The sequence below is a fragment of the Juglans microcarpa x Juglans regia genome, chromosome 3D (assembly GCF_004785595.1).
Source record: "Juglans microcarpa x Juglans regia isolate MS1-56 chromosome 3D, Jm3101_v1.0, whole genome shotgun sequence".
Lineage (NCBI taxonomy): Eukaryota > Viridiplantae > Streptophyta > Magnoliopsida > Fagales > Juglandaceae > Juglans > Juglans microcarpa x Juglans regia.
This window is the reverse complement of record NC_054598.1, coordinates 16,785,899-16,798,813: the sequence shown is the minus strand read 5'-3', so window position 1 is coordinate 16,798,813 and position 12,915 is coordinate 16,785,899.

The window sequence follows — 12,915 nt, the reverse complement described above, 5'->3', positions numbered from 1 at the left end:
TCACCCAACACCAAGTTCAACTGCTCAAACTGTTGTTGCATGGCTTGCAACACAAAGGATGAGTTATCTGCTCTCCCCCTTGGTGATGCGCTACTCCGATGAGACATTATCAGGCGCTATACAAAAGAATGTTAGTGGGAAAAAAAACAGTAAACCTTACACACTCCCTCACGTGTTTACACTCGAATAATGACACTCCACTCGTGTTTCACTCTTAATTGGCTTTTTTCGATAATAGTCTCACACTCTCTTGCCTTTTACCTCAAGAGTTTTCCCACTCCAGTTCTTTAAGAACTAATTGACTCAATCAAGACAAAGCAACTTTGTTTTATCCCAACTAGTAATTAGGTCCAAGAAACAAGAACAAGAGAAACAAGGAAGGAATGAAAAAAAATGACACGTGAATCAAGGAAATTATACGAATGAAACAGTTAACAATAAGACAAGATACCAACTAAAATCACCCCCTTTGATGATAAGGCTCAAGAAAAAAAATCTCAAATTTTTTTTTTTCCTTTCTTTTCTTTTCTTTTCCTTTCACCAACTGATTTGATCACAAACAAGAATAAGCAGTTGAGAAAACCCTAACAATAACTCAGAAACCCTTGGGCAAGTGATATACGGCAGCCCCTAGAACAAGAGATTTCAGCCAACACAAACTCTAGAACAATGAATTTCAGCAACCCTAACAATAGTGAAGAAGTCTGCTAACCACCACTAGTTTTTTATTTTGTAATCAATCCTAGAACAATGAAGCCCTAGAATTAAATATGCAAGAAATAAAAAGATAGAATCAGACCTGATTGGAAACCTTGCTCTGAATACCAAATGATATGAACCCGTGGGAATGAATTCCCTTGAAACCACAATCAATTTGAAAACTCTCCAAGAAAGCCAAAAATCAAGTCAAGGATGGAGAATCTAGACCCGATGAGAACCCGTTTCAAGAACCTAGATTATATTAAAATCTAGACCCGTTGAAGAACCCGTCTCAAGAACCCAGATTACAAAGGAGGAACGCCACAAAGGTTGTGATTTACCTTTGATAAGTTCAAGAGTTCAATCAAGAACAAGAGGAGAAACCTCAACTCACAAATAATATTCAATATTGTCTAATCTCTCAAATGAGGCTACAAAGAGTTTTTAAACCCAAACCTAATCAAAACCCTAGCCAAAATAAAGCCCCTTTTACCCAAAATTATCCTTGATGAACAGTACCGGCTACAGTACCCGCGGCTACAGTAACCCCAACAATAAATTGATGAAACCTTAGTTCCTAAAATGTAACTTTTCAAATAAGCCCTTGGCCAAAATACAAGGCCTTCCCAAAAACATAGTTCATAAGAAATAAGACATGTGAGCCAAGCATTTTCAATCCCACTTATTCTAACTAGTAAAATAAATCATTTAACCAAATTAGAAGCCTCCAATAACAATAGGTCGTATCTCTAAGTCATGTCTTCCACAGCATGAATAAAGTGGATCAAAGCTGGTTCTTCTTCTTTCAGACCCATCTTCAGTATTGGGCTCTTGCTGGCTTCATTCCAAGTGGATTGCACCAATCCTTGCATTGCTTCTTTGATCTTCTTGGCCCTTGATCTTGTAATTGGCCCATCTGGAACTTGCAAAGGATCTTTAAGAGTAGGCCCACCTTGGTTCCTATCAATGAAGGTGGGGAAGAAGGATAAGGAAGGGAATATGGCCATTAAGCTTGACATGTCAAAAGCTTATGATAGAATAGAGTGGCCTTTTGTGAAATCAATTATGAAGAGGTTTGGTTTCTGTAATGAATGGACAGAATTAGTTATGAGTTGCATCACCACAGTTTCATACTCTGTGTTAATCAATGGAAAGCCAAGAGCAAAAATTCTTCCTTCAAGGGGTTTGAGACAAAGGGATCCCCTATCCCCTTACTTATTCATATTGTGCTGAAGGACTAAGCTCATTGCTTAACAATTCAAATTTGGTAGGGAACACTAAAGGGGTCACAGTTGTGAAAGGGGGCATAGAGTAATCAGGTCAGTTAACACTAAAGGGGTCGCTCTAAAGGGTTAAAGACATGATTGATGATGATTTAAAGGAATGGAATGAAGGGCTAATCAGGTCAATATTCAACAAAGAAGAAGCTGATCACATATGCAGTATTCCAATTAGCATAAGGGGTGTGGAGGAAAACTGATATAGGGTCCTTATAGAAAAATGTGTTTTCTCAGTTAAAAGTGCATACTTTTTGGAAGAAACTAGAAAGAAGGCAGTGATGGGAGAGTTTTCAAGGGAGGCTGAGATGGATAGCAGGTGGAATATCATATGGGACATGAAAATTTCTAGAAAGGTAAAAGTTTTTATATGGAAGGCAGGGAATAACCTTCTTGCTACTAGGGGTAACCTTTTTGCAAAAAAAGTTATTGAAAATCCTTTATGCCCATCTGTTTGAGAGGTGATGAGACAATTATGCATGTTCTTTGGCATTGCCCTGCTGCTAGTGATGTGTGGGCTGAGTCTCATAGAGCAATTCAGAAGTTGAGTGTTAATGAAGTTGATATGCTAAAGCTATGGTAAGATTTGTCAAGGAAGTTTAATAAGAATGAGTTAGAAAAAGTCGCAGTCATCATTAGGCGTGTGTGGTTGTGAAGGAACATATTCATTTTTGAAAATAAATTCTCTAGCCCGAGTCATGTCATCAGAACTGCCAAAGAATTACTGGAAGAATACCATTTAGTAGAGAGGGGACAGAAGATACAGGTATGCCTAACAATCAAATTTCAACTAAAGATTTCCATAAATGGTTACCACCAGGAGAAAATAATTTCAAAGCTAATTGGGATACAGCATGTGATATCAAGCATAGGCAAATGGGGATATGAGTCATCATCAGAGATGAAAAGGGGGAAGTAATAGCAGCTTACTGTGGAGCTAGAGGTAATGTGGATCAACTAGTAATGGCAGAGCGACTTGCACACAGAAAAGGCATGGGCCATGGAACTATGCAGTGACTTGGGACTCAATAAAGTGACATTTGAAGGGGAATGCTCAAAACATTGTTAAAGCCGTATATAACCCTGATGAAGATCTGTCTTGCTATGGAAGCATCATTGAAGACTTAAAGTCATTTATATTCACTGGGTCCAATTGGATAGTTCAGTATACACCCAGAAACACAAACACATTAGCACACAATTTGTCCAAGACAGCTATACAATCAAATGTAGAGAAAGTACGGATAGAAGAGGCACCAACTTTTATTTCTTCCTGTTTACAGAAAGACAAGGAAGGCTTTGTAGACATTGTTCTATGAATGAATGAAAGAATGAGGTATTATTCTAAAAAAAAAAAGAAGATACAACAATCTTCTTAATATCAAATACTTCACAAATTCATCCAGACAATTAAACTAAACACTAGCAAAAGCCCCTCTCAACTCGTAAATTCACTTACGCCACCTAATGGCTGTCTCATATTTCTTTTATAATCCTATTAAGTGTTATCTATACCAAATGTCACAACCACTAAAATCATCTAAAAATAATGGAGATAAACGGGTGAGTTATCAATAATTAGGTAAGCAGTGAACTTATACTAGTTTGTAAACATGAGTCAATTACAAAATACAGAAACTAACAGTAAAAAAAAAAGTAATGGCATTTTCAAAAGCATTTCATTGCAATAATAATATAGACAAAATATATTTGGCATAAGCATAACTAAAACAACATCATAAAGAATAGATGTCATGTCTACCCTCGTTGATGGGAACCAAGGTGGGCCTAGTCTTAAAGATCATTTGCAAATTGTAGATGGGCCAATTACAAGATCAAGGACCAAGAAGATTAAGGAAGCAATGCACGGATTGGTGCAATCGACTTGGGATGAAGCTAGTAAGAGCCCAACACTCAAGATGGGCTTGAAAGAAGGAAAACCAGCTTTGATCCACTTGATTCAAGCTGTGGAAGACATGGCTTAGAGATAGGGCCTATTGTTATTTGAGACTTCAAATTTGGTTGAATGATTTATTTTATTAGTTTAGAATAAGTGGGCTTGAAGATGCCTGACCCACACGTCTTATTTTCAATGAACTAGGGTTTTCAAGAAGGCCTTGTATTTTGGCCAAGGGCTTATTTGGAAAGTTACTTTTTAGGAATTAGGGTTTTAAGAGGTACCGTAGCGTTACTGTAGCCGTACTGTAGCCGCGGGTACTGTAGCACGACACTGTTCATCATGAGCATTTTGGGTAAAAAGGGGCTTTATTTTGGCTAGGGTTTTAATTAGGTTTAGTTTAAATACTCCTTGTAGCCTCATTTGAAGGGCTAGACAATATTGAATTTTATTTGTGAGTTGAGTTTTCTCCTCTTGTTCTTGATTGAACTCTTGAACTTATCAAAGGTAAATCACAACCTTTGTGGCGTTCCTCCTTTGTAATCTGGGTTCTTGAGACGGGTTCTTCATCGGGTCTAGAATTTTAATATAATCTAGGTTCTTGAAACGGGTTCTCATCGAGTCTAGATTCTCCATCCTTGACTTGATTTTTTGGCTTTCTTGGGGAGTTTTCAAATTGATTGTGGGTTCAAGGGAATTCATTCCCACGGGTTCATATCACTCGTGGAAAGGTTGTGCAAATTCCAATGGCCAACCGAGAAAAAACAGAAGTGAAATCTCCTTGATTGTCATGTGTTATCTATTCCAAATGTCACAACCACTAAAGTCATCTGAAAAATAATAGAAGTAAACAAGATGAGTTATCAACAACTAGGTAAGCAGTGAACATGTACTAGTCTGTAAACATGAGTCAGTTACAGAATGCGAAAACCAACAGTCTAAAAAAAGTATGGGTATTTTCATGAGCATTTCATTACAATAATAATATAGACAAAATATCTATGGCATAAGCATAACCGAAACAACATCATAAAGAATGGAGATCATGCTTATCCCGTGATAGGGTTGTGCAAATCATAGCGGCCAATCGAGAAAAAACAAAAGTGAAATCTCCCTGATTGTCACGTGTTATCTATTCCAAATGTCACAACCACTACAATCATATGAAAAATAATGGACATAAACTGATGAGTTATCAACAACTAGGTAAGTAATAAACTTGTACTAGTCCGTAAACATGAACTAGTTACAGAATGTAGAAACCAATAGTCTATAAAAAGGTAGTGGTATTTTCATAAGTATTTCATTACAATAATAGTATAGACAAAATATTTTTGGCATAAGCATAACTGAAACAACGTCATAAGGAAGAGAAGCCATGTTTACCCCGTGGTAGAGTTGTGCAAATTCCAGCAGCCAACTGAGAAGAAACAGAAGTGAAATCTTCCCGATTGTGTACACAAGAAAGACCCACACATAAACTACTTTATATCCAAAGTGTGTGTACTTAGAAATAAGGATGTTGGTACCAACATAATAACAGATGCCACAATTTTACACTTTGTGGTAAAGTCAAAATAGTAGCAGAAACAAAATATCATACGAAAGGGTTTTCAAGTGTAATATCATATCATAACATAGTACTAAGCAGATAAATATATCTGTCCACTTCTCCATTTGTCTCTTTGTTTATACTCTCCACTCATATTTCTCTCTTTCAAACTCCTCTCTCTCTTTTTGACCCTCTGTTTGTTACCTCTGTCAATCTCGTCGTCGTGACTAGTGGAGACCGCTACACCACACACACAATTGCACCTCACCACTACATTTTTGTTGCACTGCCCCATTACCAAATCCAGCTTGCCACCACCGCAAGATTGGTAAGACGCTCACTCTCTCTCTCTCTCTCTCTCTCTTCCCATGTACATGGTTAATTTGTATTGTGGAGTGACTAGATAGTTTCAGGAATGTTGTGGGTTTCGTTAATGGTGTTGGTAGATTGGTGGTAAGTTGAGTACTTTTTTAACATGTTTTTATATGCTTAAGATGCAAGCATGATGATTGTAACGCCCCGTCCCCGTAGGCCTAGAGAGTTAGCTCCTGTTACCTAAAATTATCTCCAATAACATATTTATAAGTAACCCAGAGACTCCATAAAATATTAATTTATTTGTTCAACACAAATATTCATGTTCCTCCATATATGGACACAAATGAAATACTTCAAAAAAATAAATTAAAATCTCTCTAAAAACTCAAAAATATCCATGACTCAAAATACCAAATCAACATAAAATAATAATACTACCAAATAACATTATCCAATAAGCCCTTGTATCCTATGACACTGATTCTTCTACGATCATCAAAACTTGATAGTACTTCATATTCTTGACTTCTAACTGATGCATTAAAATTATCTGAAAAATATTGTGGAGATAAGAGATGAGTTATCAACAACTCAGTAAGTAAATAATATATACTAGTATGTAAACATGAGTATTTACAAAGTTCAGAATGCAGAACAAAATATAATTATTTTCAAAATGCAGAATCAGAACATGATATCAAAAATAAGAGAGCGAAAGTTCAGAAATATTCTTATTTAAAAGTCATTTGGTATAGCATAACTGAAACATCACATCAAAACATAATTCCATGTTTATCCTTCGTGTTAGGGTTGTGTAAACCCCGACGGCCAACCGAGTAGAAACAGAATGTGAAATATTCCCCTTATTATTCTCGAAACCCCGAGTGTACGTACAGGAAAGACCACGCAAAAAACTATTTTGCTTCCAAAGTAGGTGCACTGAAAACAGAAAAGTCGGTACCAACCCGAACAAAGGCCACACTTTTACAACCGTGGTAAGGTCAGAACAAAACAAAAACAAAATGTCATGCCAGAGGTTTCAGAAATCACATCATATCATATTAGAGTACAGAACATCTTCAAAACATAATAGAATCAGATCACAAAAAATATAATTTATGCACAAATTTTCATATTCGCTCTTTTTTTTTACAGTTCAAAAATAAAATGCCAAAATAGCTCATATCTACACTAGTCATGCCAAAAAATACTTTATTCTTATATAGAATTTCATAAGCAATGCCGAACAAATAACATAGATTGTTTCAAATTTCTTTTCGTAACAAAACATGCATATTTTCCAAAAATAGCCTCAATTCATTTCTTTGATGCAAAGTTTAGCATAGGAACCCTGCTTACCTAATCTTTTTTAATTTTTTTGAATTTCCTCACAGCAGTGCCAAACGAAAATCAATAGTCACCTATAAGATAAACACATAACTTACTTAAATCTCTAATCAATACGTATTTTGATATTTAAGCCTAAATTACAAAATTAACCTATTTTTTCTAACAATCTAATATTTTCATAGCACTAAGCTAACATCACTTCTTAAATAAATAATAACCATTTACTTTTTCCAGCTAATACATTAAAAAAATCTAACTTATTTCTATAAAGTAACGTGTATGGCTACAAAAGTACTCAATTAAAACCGAGCTCATGTAAAATACATCTTCACTTAATATTCACTTAACATAAGTCCAATTTAAAATACCTGTCCAAATTTAAAAGTCAAGCCCGGCCCTTATTTTGTCAAGGCCTTCCTATTAAGGGCAAAAATGTAAAATCATTACCTAATAAGAGTTCTTTACAAAAACTCTCGTGATAAGAGGACTCATCTCTCTTTTGTTTTGACCCAGTGAAATGAAACCGTGCGATGGAGTCTTCGACTCACCAAGTGCAGCTTGCAACGATGGACCTAGGTGGTTGAATCTAGATCAACAGTGGTTGTGTGACAAAAAAGCACCGAGAGGAAGATAGAAAAATTAAAGTGAGAGAAATAACATGGAGGGAGAGAGAGCATGGCGTGAGGGAGAGAGAGAGACGTTACCAAGAGAGTGAGTAGTCGCTTGGGGTGGCATAAGGTGCCCAATGACACTTTCTTTTCAGGTAGAGATGTCGGGGTGGGGGGGGGGGGGGGGGGGGGGGGGGGGGGGGGGGGGGGGGGGGGGGGGGGGAGGGGGTTGACAACATGCGGTCGCTCTCGACTTGATGACCTCTCTGTTGTGGCATTGGAGGATGCTCTGCTTTGTAGTAGAAAAACAGAGGTGTCGTTTAGGTGACTGTGGTGTAGGGTAACAACGTGAGGGCGGGGGCTTGTCGTGGGAAGGGGAGAGAAAGAGCAGCAGTGCTTTGGTGTAGGCGAGGCTATGGGACGTGACAAGGGTTGTGTGGGATGTGGGGAGGTGGTTCAAGTGGTTGGCTTTCAGTTTTTTTTTTTCAAGAGTGGTTCATAACTTGGTAGTTACGCCTGTTTGTGGAGGAAGAGGCTCACAGTGATGGTGGTTTGCGGGTTGGGCTATTTCCATGGTGAAGAGGAGAGCTATGGTCGCTTTTGAGACGTGGACTGAAGGCTGTTGGTGCGTGCATGGGCTGTGCTGTGGGGTCTCTAGCTAGCTACGTGGTGGTCAAGGTTCACGGTGGCTAAGTACGGGCGTGTTAACGGAATAGCTTGGTGGTTGTAGTTTTTGTGTGGAGCTGAGCAGTGGGCTACCTCTCGGTGGTGGTATAGGGACAAGGACAGGGAGAGGCTTAGTTTGGAGCTTGGCTAGCGGTAGTAACAAGGGCTTGGGCAGTTTCTCCATGCATGAGATAACATATGTATATATATAGGTGATTGGAAAAACCTTGGAGATGAGGGAATGAGACATGCATCATGCATGCCGTGGAAAACGGACGTGACGAAGCCGTGCATGAAGAGGAGTCAATGGGGATTATGCGTGAACTTATGTAACATATGAATATAAAGTGTTGTCGTTTACCCGAGCAGAAACAAACTTGCATGCAAAAGAAACGGATATGCATGCCGTGGGGGGCCGATACCAGATCTCATGGGCGTGGGCTTGGACTTGGGCTTTTGGCCCATTTCAACTATTTGGCCCATGTTTCGTAGTGAACAAAAAAAATTAATAAATGGGCTCTTCCCTGAGTTTTGGACCTCGATTCATCCTTAAAAAAAATTGCACTTGTTCCATAAATTTTCTTGTCCCATTTCCATCCGACCCAAAGTATTTAAGGAAATTACTAAAATAGCAAGTCCATTAAAAAAATTTGATATCCTCCAAAATACAACTTGGACCCGCAATCAATTAAAAAAAATACTTGAAAATTAACTGGGCTCTTTATACGTATAAATCTAAAGACAAAAATTTTAGAAAGCGGCTTGGTGCTGGACCCGGGTGTTATAATGATGATGATATGCTTTTATAACTTGGGGCTATTTTGTGATACTAATTTATTATATTTTAACATATTAATGTAGAATTAACCATTAGTATGGCGAGCATACTACATAAAGATGATTGAGGTTGGAGGTGCATTAGCGTAATTGTGTAACTGTTGTTTGTTCAATTTTATTTCATTCTTTCTATAATTTTATGTGGACCTATCTTATTTCCTCACTAATCTTGTCATCTTCTCTTTAGGCACAACTTAAAATGGAAACAAGTAAAGGCTGCCTAATATTTGTTTTTATCTTGTTGGTCATGTAATTGATTTCAATTTGTGTTGTTTTCGTTTTGTTGCTTATTGGTTGTAGTTGGGAACAATATTTGGCTTGTATTTTAGTGGTTGGTTGTGTTTCTTATTTCTAATTTATTAAGTAGTGGGTGATTGGATGATGGACATTGCCATTGGACCATAATGGCTCATTGTAACTCTTAGTTGTTAGTTATTATTTAGGGTCTTGGTCATTGTTACTCTTACTTGTTAGTTATTATTTAGGGTCTTGGGTGTTAGCTTTTGGGCCTTGACTATATGGTTGAATATTCATTTTATTGTTTTTAGTTGATTTGGGAGTCTAAAACTCTAATATGAAATTATGAAAGATAGTATATCAAGAATAGCCTAAAAGGCCTACTGTATATTTTTATTCTCTTTAAAAAAATTTATTTTTCAGGTCCACATAACATAGGAAATATTTTTAGTTATATTTTTTATTTTTGCAAATCTAACATCTGTTGCCTTTTTTTTTTTTTTTTTTTTTTTTTTTTGTAATGTTTTTCATAAACTTGAAATTTGAAAGCCCACAAAAAAATGATCTATTAATATATGAAGTCTTGTTTAAAAATTGGCTAAATATGAAGCAAAAAGAAAAGCCCAAATCCAACTCTAGACCGACTTCGATTCGTTTTATTGGAGTCGGATAGGAGCCTATGTGTAACACCCCGTTCCCGAAAAGACATTTTAGAATTTTCGAGGAGCCAGTGTACTACTACTAAACTTGAACTTAAAACTTTTTTCTTTTTAACAATGCACCAGATGCGAAAAATTTCCATAAAATAACAAACTTCAATAAATACTGAAAATCCAAAATAAGGTCTGTGGAAGCACTTATGAAAAATAAGGAAGTCTCATGTGCTTATCAAAATAATTTATTTAAAACTTAGAACCATAAAAATAATCATAACATAATCTGTCTAGGCCATTGTCTTGCCTTCCTGGGTCAAGTTCTGTCCTGCAGTCTCGTCTTCATAAATGTCATCACCTGGGATGGTTTAAAAACATAAAAACAAACTAAAATGAGTCGAATACTCAATAAGCAACACATCATACAGTAAACATAATAAACATAAGGTTTCTTAAAAAGCGTGCATATTCATAAATACATTCATAAATAACATGAACATAAATATTAACTTATCTTTCACTTGTCATAGGTCGTTACCCACTGTTGACCCCCGTGAGTTAGGGTTAGCGAATCTAAATAGATTCTGATTCCGCCCGTGGCCGCGGGTTGTGGAATCCATACATAAGGAAGACAATACTGGGTGCACTACCAGCATGCACGACCTGGCAATGCAATATGCCCATAACATAGGTACGGTTTTCATATCATAACATAGGCCGTTACATATTTTATCAAATCATACTTGCATACTTGTCATTTCATAGATTTCAAAAGAAATCACATACATATCATATCATAGATTTCAAAAGAAATCACATACATACTTGTCATATCGTATCATAGATTTCAAACGAAATCGCATTCTTTCATAAACGTCGTGATACATGTTTCATCGCATTGAATCATGATTTTTCATAAATATTTTACGAAATAACTCTCTCATGAAATCATGCATTTCCTAAATAATTGTATGAATAATCTTTCACATAAAATCATGCATTTAATAAATAATTTCATGAATAATCTTCCACAAATAATCTTTCACATAAAATCATGACTTTTTATAAATCTCATAAAATTATGATTTGTCATAAATAACTTAATGCATAATACTTCAAATAAAATCATAGATTTTTCATAATTTTATCATGTGTTGGGTACGTAAAAAGGGGCTTCCAATGAAGGGAATACACGCATAATATCTTTTATAAAAAGACAAGTAGTTCACCGTACATACGTGTAAAGATATGATCATGCTACTTACCTTGCAACGCTAAATCACTATTATTGGCACGAAAACGGTCGCTTATAAAAATAAACACATAATTTACATAAATTTCTAATTAAACAAGAGATTTTATTGAAAATCTAAACTAGAAAAAAATATCCTATATTTTCTAAACCTAAAATCCTAATTATTCTAAACTGTTAATCTTTATAACAAAAAGATTTAAAGCCCGTAAATAAGAGTCCACGTAAAAATAAAATTAAAGCTCAATATAAACTATAAGTTCAATACGTATGATGTTCGGTGTATAACTAAGGGACAAAAATGTAATTAACAAGAATCTACCCTTCTGTAATTGAAACGGACAGAAACTTAAGAATTCATTTCAACTTGAAGACAGGTATTTTTCTTGAGGGGAAATCTAAGCCGTGCGATATCCTTACCAAGAGAGGAAACACGCGACGAAGTGGAGGCTGAGGAGAGGGTGGCGAGTGAGGCGGCAAAGCTGAGAGAGAGAGAGAGAGAGAGAGACGAAAGGTGAGAGAGAGTTATGAGAGAGGGAGAGTTTACGGGATGAAAGAGAAGGAGTTCTGTCAAACCGAAAACAACCGAGGGAAAGAGGGGGACGAAGACGGTCGTGGCTTACCGGGACGGAGTGGGTGCCACTGGGTTGTGCTGGTCGGCGGTTTTTGTGTCGTTGGAGAGGGGGTTCGGCGCCTCTTGAGGTGGCTACCGTGGAGAAGGTGACTGCATGCTCTGTTTCGGACGTGCAAAAATAGTGGTGCGTCCGTGGCTACTACGGCGTGCCTTGGCGGCTGAGGGTGGTCCGATGTATTCTATGGTGGCCAGTGGTGGCGTCGGCGTGTTCTGTGGCTGAGGGTGGCTGGGCTGTGGCTCATGGTCGGAGAGCTCAGTGCTCTATTTTTGGGTGTGGAAAACAGGGTGCCGCAAGTGGTTGACGTGCGTGTGCAGTGGCTATCACACGGTGGCTGAGCAACTGGAAGGGGTTGCGGCGGGATGGCGCAAGTGAAGGCTTGGCTGAGCGACGGTGGTGGAGGGCAGCGACGAGGGCTTGTTGTCTGGGTTTGCGTGGGGATATCGTGAGTTTGCTGTGTTTAAAGGGGCTGAGTGTGGTTGTTCACGCTGGAAAGAAATTGGCTCCGGTTGGACGTAATGAGCCTAGCTCTATATATAGACCAAAGAAAACCCTAGTGACGAAGGAGAAGAAATGTACGTGCATGGAAGTGGATTAAATTTTGTGAGTGTTTGAATTTTAAAGAATCGAAAACCGGTAGCTAGGAGTTTGACTATGAAGAGGAAATAAGAATAGGAATAATGTGTGGACTCTAACACACACGTGCTTGGAGGGAATAATAATAATAATAATAATAATAATGGAGACTTAACTCTAGGTTTAAAAAAAATCATCAGATAATTTGCTTTAACTCATAAAATTTTTTTATCTATAATCTTATTTGTAACTACAAGATCGGGTCGTTACAATCTCCCCTTCTTATAAAAATTCCGTCCTCGGAATTTGCTAGACCTCAACAACCAACGTACTTATTTTCCACATTCTTTCGTTGTCTTTA